At 29.8% G+C, this 7,783-nt stretch overlaps 1 protein-coding gene across 7 annotated transcripts in view; it reads right to left on the reverse strand.

Moving 5' to 3' along the window:
* The window catches only part of LOC106473843 (ras-related protein Rab-24-like), a 21,177-nt gene extending 14,454 nt beyond the window's left edge, over positions 1-6,723 (reverse strand). The window contains exons 1-2 of one of the 7 annotated variants that reach the window (XM_013934522.2): positions 6,635-6,723; positions 1,474-1,560 (exon numbers count right to left, since the gene is read on the reverse strand). The gene's annotated coding sequence lies outside the window, so the exon portion shown is untranslated. Of the gene's footprint in view, positions 1-1,473; positions 1,561-1,847; positions 1,869-5,623; positions 5,643-6,064; positions 6,396-6,514; positions 6,534-6,579 lie in introns of those variants that run through there. The other 6 variants (XM_013934519.2, XM_022402227.1, XM_013934520.2 and 3 more) reach the window with 6 other exon arrangements.
* Positions 6,724-7,783: the final 1,060 nt, after the last annotated feature.

A 7,783-nucleotide genomic window follows, 5' to 3' on the forward strand; every position in this document is an offset into this window, starting at 1 on the left:
ATAATATGTACCTAACTACACATATACACACACATATATATATATATATATATATATATATATATATATATATAAAAGCACTTTTTCTTATAATGTTGTACTTGCAACATATAAAGCATCCTGTAGAGTATAATTCCATATAGTGGCTCAATGTTGACATTAGTTGCATTGTCAGTTTAATATATGGTAGACATTAACCTTACGTAAATCTCCTAAGCTGGTCAAAAGCTTGTGAGATTTTATTAGAATTATAACCAAAACTTTTTTTTAATACTAAGGGTACCCAAATGATGACACAATGTACCCTAATCATTATAGCTTTTAATTTTCTGGTGTACAGATTCCAAACAATAGGTGTTATTAGTCAGTTTGATAAACGGATATCTTCATTTCTTTTATATAGATACGTAAAGGGGTGAAATTCTCAAAAAAAGTAGAGGAACTCAGTTAGGTGAAGTGGACCTGTTTTGGAAAAAGAAAGAAAAAAAACAAAAAAACAACAAAGCAGCTCAAATAAGCACCAGTACTAGTACCTTCTTAAAAAATAAGTTCTGATGCTCAGTAGTGGTGCATACCAGCAGAATTTCACCCCTGGATATGTAGTTATATAGTTAGCCTCTATTTGATTAGAAGATTTTAGCAGTTAAAGGTAACAATTATGAGCCCTTGATATAGAAAGGACATGATGTTTCACTGAGTTAACTTGGCATTTTCAAGTGTAAACGTGAAATATTTTATGACAGCACAATTATATTGTAGTATTTGTGATGATTAAGCAGCCAATGAGAAGTGGTCATTTGGTGGGATATGATAATTTAGTTGGGCTAAACCCATTTTTGCAAATATAAAGGGGGATATCAGGATGTTTATCAATGTTGTTTTAAGCATTTCTTATTACTGAGGCTACTATAATTTTTCTAACTACAAGGTCATTTTCACGATTTATAATTTTCAAAGTTTTATCTTACTAGAAAGGCCCAGATAAAAAGGTAAGATGCAACAAGAAGTGTTAGTGAAATCTATAACAGGTTTGTTGTTATCTTCAGAACTATTTAGAATGTGTTTTACAATGTCACAAAAGAGTTATTAGTCAGCATTACTGAAATCTATATTAGCTTCATTGTTCTTTTTAAAACAGTTTAGAATGTCAAAAGGGGAGTTAATAGTTTTATTGAAGCACTCGGAGAACATTGCCCATTTTTCTTTAAATTTGAGCATTGTGGATAAGGGTTTCTTTAATGTCAAATTTTTTGTTAGTGAGAATCAAGCTTTCTGTAACCAATGGGTTTTTATCCTTGAAAACTGAGATATTTAGAAACTAGTGAGAGTTACTGTTTTGAACTTCTTTAGTGAATGTAATGGAAGGTAATAGGTCACTGTGAAAGTCATGAAAAAGTTGATATATTTGAATTGTATATTGCAAATGTAGGAAAAACACAACTTACAATAAAATTTACTGAATCAAAAACTTACCATTAAGTGCACAAAAAAGTGACTCCAAATCAGTTACTTATCAGTAGTTCTGCATGCATATCAATTTCTTTAGCTTAATGTCCATCACTAATTAAAGACAAACAATATCATAATCAGTTTGGCTATAAACATTATCCTACCTGCATACAAACTGCCTTTAAAAGAAAACTCTGTTTATACATATATTATGTATCATAAAATATCTTAGAAGTAACAACTCTATCCTGGTGTAAGAACAAGAACAGTAAAAAAAAACTCTTATGTAATAGTTTTACACTAGTAAAACAAGTAAAATATCTGGAATACATGTACATTCAAGTTTTTTAGTGGTTGCAGAACAATGGTTAACAAACTAATAAAATGGTACAACTTACAGGTAAATAAAATAAGTAAAAAAAACTGGAGGTAATTCTAAGGTCCACACATGTATATGTAAGAATGCTTTCTTACTCATAAACAACAAGAAAGGCATAACAAACTAGAAGTACCACCTTAAGGAGAGAAGAAATAGAAATACAAATTAATGAACATCAGCTTTACTATTAACAACAAATCTGTAATCAAAAACTTTATATCACAGATAAGATTATTATCTCCATATTTTTTAGATTGTCAAAAATGTGAAATAAATGGTAATCTCAAAGATTTGAACAGAATCTAACGTGTAAGGTTTAATAAAGCCTATACTGGTAATTCTGTTCTTTTTATACTCGCAATGTAATTACATGAGGCTATTTTACTTCCATTACACAGACATGCTTCAACTGTTTTAGCATGCACAGAGCAAGTGCACTGTTTTAAAAAGCTCTAATCATTAGAAAACTTTAAACCTCACTATGAAAAAAATTTACAAACATTATAGGAAAAAAACATGCATTCACTCAAAACCAAATGGGAAATATCTGACAATGAGTAAAAATACAATTTTTATTGTTGAATTATTATTATCATTTTACACATTAGAAAACTTATTTTCAAACACACATTATCTTCACTGTATTAACACTAGTAGTAAATTAGAATTCAAGCTTCAGTTGAGTGTAATTTATAATAATGGAGGATGTAAATTAACGAGTCCCAACTTTTCACATATGTCAATCAAGATGGTAAAATCTACCATCATGTTACACTAACAATTATGTTCCTGATAAGAAATTAGCATGTTGTTTGGTAGAAAATAAATTTTTTATGCAGCTAAAGAGTTGGTTACAATGTAGAAATCTACATGCAGAAAAAAGCTGAAAACAAAAAATGAACTGCAAGTGAGGATATTTAGACCATTAATTTCTTCTACACTTCAAAATATGGAGGGAACCCCGATCATCATTGTTTGAACTTTATGAGATTAACAAACTATTAATATTTTAATAAATACATTACATTGTACAAGTCTCCAAACTCATTTTAACATTAATGTCATATAACATTTTTTAATTATAATGTTGTAACATCATTCTTTTGTTGGCTGGGTTCTTGTAAGTTATTTGTCAAAAAATACTCCATTAAAACATCATGAAACTGAACTGACTGACCAACACTCTACCAGCTCAATAATACTGTTTCTAATATTTATAACTTAACCTTATTTCTAGTTAGTTTTCAAAGTTACTAGATTTTTGTGACATCTAAAATGTTCTAGGCTTACACTTGCTTGATTTTAACATCATGCACCATATAACTAATATTCCAATTAAAGCATTGAAAAGACAGACCACAACACTGTTATTGAAGTTTGTTTTATACAGTAGCGTTTTAGACTTAATGTTTTTTTATCATAACTTTAGTCATTAAAATTTGCCACAAAAGCAGTGCCTTACAACCACTTAATTGTAATCCCATATACAATGAAAATAATTTAAACTATTAGAAACACCGCTCTAAAGGTGGCTGTATGTTCAAGTAATTACTAATTGTAGTATTCATTCATCATTGACATTTTTTTTTAAAAGATGAACATTTTCTATAAAAGGATTTTTTTCTGGGAAGTACTGCACAGTAAAAGTGTTCAGATTGTGCTCTTTAGTCATATGCAATTCATTACATCGAAATGATTCAGTGTACAGAGTTCAAAATTTTCATAAATTTTACTGATATAAACTGTAATGTTTTTATAAATTAAAAGTGGTACTATTTATTGAAAAATATTTTTTCAAGAACTCCAGTTTCTCAGAACTACATTTAAAAATTACATCAATAAAGATATAATCAAACCCTCACATACAGTCCTAGTGAAAGTTGTGTTCTTTTTGTGAAGAGAATACTTATATTTAAAATTGTGTTCTATTATAAAGAAATGGTTGTTGCACATACCACAGCTATTATACTAATTGTCTGAATCTTGAATATCAAAAGTGTGAAATTTTTTATGGATTTTTGTTTGTGGTGCCATTCAACAGATGTTGCAGGAGTTTTGGTTACGTACATAGATAATGACATACACACTACATCCATTACAGTAAGAAAATAAGTTAAACTAAACTAGTTCGTGTACACATGAATTAGCTATTTCTGGAATTCAACCAAACAAAATGACAGTATACACAAGGTTTGTGGGTAAATGACTTCACATCTATTTACAGTTATATTTTCACTACGATCTTGCTTCAGTTAAGCCTAGGTTTCAATTGCTGAAAACAATTTCTGATTCATATAGGAATGTTCTTATATTAAGGTCTACTTCAATATTATTAACAAAGTAACAATTTCTAAATCTTAATTTCTGTGATGTTTGCCCATTAATCTTAAATTTTGCCTTTTCTAAAATTGTGATGATGTACATCGTACTTATTACCATATATTATAATGTTATATGTGTGAATGAGACTGTTACAAGTACTATAGCAGTAATATTAATAGACTAAGAAGCTAAAGCAAATTATATTTATTTAACTTGAGTTTCGCTTCTTTTTTCTTTGTAGGAATCAGTACTTAGAAATGTAATATTTAACCCATAGAGTATGGTTGTTTGAAAAGGGTAAATTTATTTTTTATGGGAAAAGGGAAGTACTGTGGGGGTTGTAGGGAAGGGATCTACCTAACATGAAAGGTAGACACAGTTACTGATATGAGCACAACAGCAAAATAATTGTTTGAGTGGTGTGATAAAAAGGTTAGAAATGAGAATCTGAATATTGACACAACCTCCAGGCAACAAGAGATACTATTTATTGAAAAATAGTTTTCAAGAACTCCTTACACACCAACCCTTGGAAAAAGTAAAAAAATTAAATCCACACTTTATTTTTCAGGAAACCATCACTGATCAATTCCTCTCTTAAAAATCATGTAAAGTGCTGGCTTCCACTACTGCCTAAGGCAAGTCAATTCATAAGTCAATCACCCTGTTAGAAAAATAAAACTGTTTTAACTGGAACCTATTCTTTTTTTTCAAAAAACCTTAAGAGTTGTGTCCTTTGATCCTAATGTCTTCAGAATACAGTATGAAGAAATCAGAGGTCTTTATCCTATTAGTACTTCAGATAACTCTAAGTTTTAATAAGATCACTTCTAATTCTTCTTTTCTCACTAGAAAATATACCTTAACTATTCCTACAGGGTAACCCCTTCAATCCTGAAATCTTCCTATTTCATCTATCGTATGAAATGGAACATCAGTCTTGAACACAAAATTACCAACCAGAAGAAATAAGAAACCAAATATGAATAACACAGATTTCCTAAATTACCATAAATACAAGTTATGAAATGAAGAAAGTTGGAAACACATATAATAATATATTAATTTAAGAACCTAGTTAACAAAGTAACATAAATGACTAAACAAAAAAGATCAAAGGGAGTTTTTGTTTATAGTTAAGCACAAAGCTACACAATGGGTTATCTGTGCTGTGCCCTCCACCAGTGTCAAAATCAGATTTTTAGCATTATCAGCCCTCACACTTATTGCTGAGCCAGTATGTAAACAAAAAAATAATTTATATTCATTACCTAAACTAATAACCATTGAAATAATTCACTACTTTAAATGGGGGGGGGGGGGGGGGATATAAAATAACATTAAGTGTATAGGTCTACCACCATCTTATTAAATACACAGCCTCATTTTTGTTTATGCTATAAAATATAACAAACAAAAAACATCATTCTACACCAAATAGTTCTACTTAAACTTTTTTTTTTCAGTTCTTACTTTTATTTTAGGGCAACCAAAGGAATAGTACATACAAACTCATCCAACATGCATGCCATTGTAATTATAAAATATATATCCAAAAAGTAAATAAAAAAAAAATAAAAAACACTCTAAAATATACAAATATAAAATTCACATATAAATTGTATCTTCATCTCCAAGTGAATTTTCAAATTGGTTAACGCTCAGAAACAAAGTCCATATGTTAAAAGAAATAAATTAAACATTATCATATTCTTATCTTTGTACTAAGACTAGTAGTAGTAGGACTAGTGATTACAATTAGTGTTATTAATTAAATACTCATTTTATACATTATAGTAATAATAGTACTAGTTTTCATGCACTAATAGTAGAACATATATAATGGCATTTTTTTATTAATTTAAAACTTGAAATACGTTTTTAATGATTACGTAATATTTATAACTGACTCACAAAAGTCACAGCTTTCTTGTGCAACTGTAATGTAGAAAAAATTGCTGATGCCACTTTTCAGTTATCAATGTATTATTTTCAATTTAAATATTACCTGCTTTTTCCGAAAATTCAAGTCTAGGTTTAGGCCATACATTTGATACTGGCACTAAAACTAAAAATATTACTACTAGTAACAAATATTTGTCGTAAAAAATCTTGCACAACGCTAGGGTAGTACTAGTAAGAGTATAACACCCGTCAGCCGCCCTCAGATTATTTATCACTATTTGACATATTACTAACTGGTAACTAACATCAACTGTTTGCATCATTAACAGTGAGTAACTTCACGTTTACAAACGAACTGCATACAATGTCATGTTCAATCATGTTAATAATATAAATCCAGTAATTTTAACTTTAAATTCCATTTGTTTGAATGTAAACAAAAAAAATATGTTTCTTTACTATTTCATCACGAACATTTTCCTGTTTCATGTAAAATTAAATATGTATTTAGAAATAAAACATACACAAAACCATAACCTTCTATTTACATAAGCAAAGTCGAGCACTCATAAAACTTACGCCCCTCCTTGTGAAAAATAGTTGGTGGGCTGTATTATTAAAGTTCTTATTATATTTTTTTATAAACATTATACATGGTGGATAAAAACTATAAGTTATTAAAATAAATAAAATTTCCTGAGTATCAAACAACTATTCAAATAGCGAGTTAGAAAAGAAAAATGTAAATTATTACACAGAACACCTATAGGACAACACAAAAATATAAATTCACCAATAAACATTAAATCATGACATATTTTTAGTTTGTTTTTTTTAAATTGACTATTAAATACAAAATAATTTACAAAACATCACTGTAAAATAAACGAATGAATCAGGAAAAAGAGGAATAGTTTACATAACACTCAAAATGTCATTATTTAATTTTGGAGATACTGAGTTGAATTGTAAAAATGTGATGCAATCATAAGCACCTCTAAGGATTCAATCCCCGTCCTACGAGGTAACAAAAATCAATCGATATAACGAACTGAGTCAATAAGCTAACCCAATAACAAGCCCGTTCACATAAATTCCACAAACATCTAATGAAAAGTCAACAAATTATCATTCTGTTGCAGCACTGCATGGGGAGCTAGACTTAAATTAGCATAAACATCTATATTTTAGAATAGTAAAATACTGTACTATCTACACAGCGTGGTCACAAGTAAATAGACACCACCTTTTCAGAAAAAATGAACTTTTTCAATCATATTCACATGAATTGATATATTTATAATCTAATTATTATCTAGTAGATCTTCCTTTCGCTTCGTGGAATTCGTTGATCTTTTGGGGCATCGTAATAATCATCTCGTCAATTTTAGATTGTGGGATTTTCGCCCCTCTTACTTCAAAACTTGGGCCCCTAGTAGCACAGCTGTATGTCTGCGGACTTACAACGCTAGAATCCTGGTTTCGATACCCGTGGTGGGCAGAGCACAGATAGCCCATTGTGTAGCTTTGTGCTTAGCATAAAACAAACAAACAAACAATTCAAAACTTGGAGTAGATCGCTCTTTGAAGTTGTTTTTTTTTGTTGTTTCTTGATTTGGCGGTCGAGTATGGCCCAGAGGTATTTGATGGGGTTCGTGTCAGGAGATTGGCTCGGCCAGGGCAAGTTCTGGATACCGTTTTCCTCTTGCCACTTTTGGGTGTTTCTAG

The sequence above is a fragment of the Limulus polyphemus genome, unplaced genomic scaffold (assembly GCF_000517525.1).
Source record: "Limulus polyphemus unplaced genomic scaffold, Limulus_polyphemus-2.1.2 Scaffold6550, whole genome shotgun sequence".
NCBI lineage: Eukaryota > Metazoa > Arthropoda > Merostomata > Xiphosura > Limulidae > Limulus > Limulus polyphemus.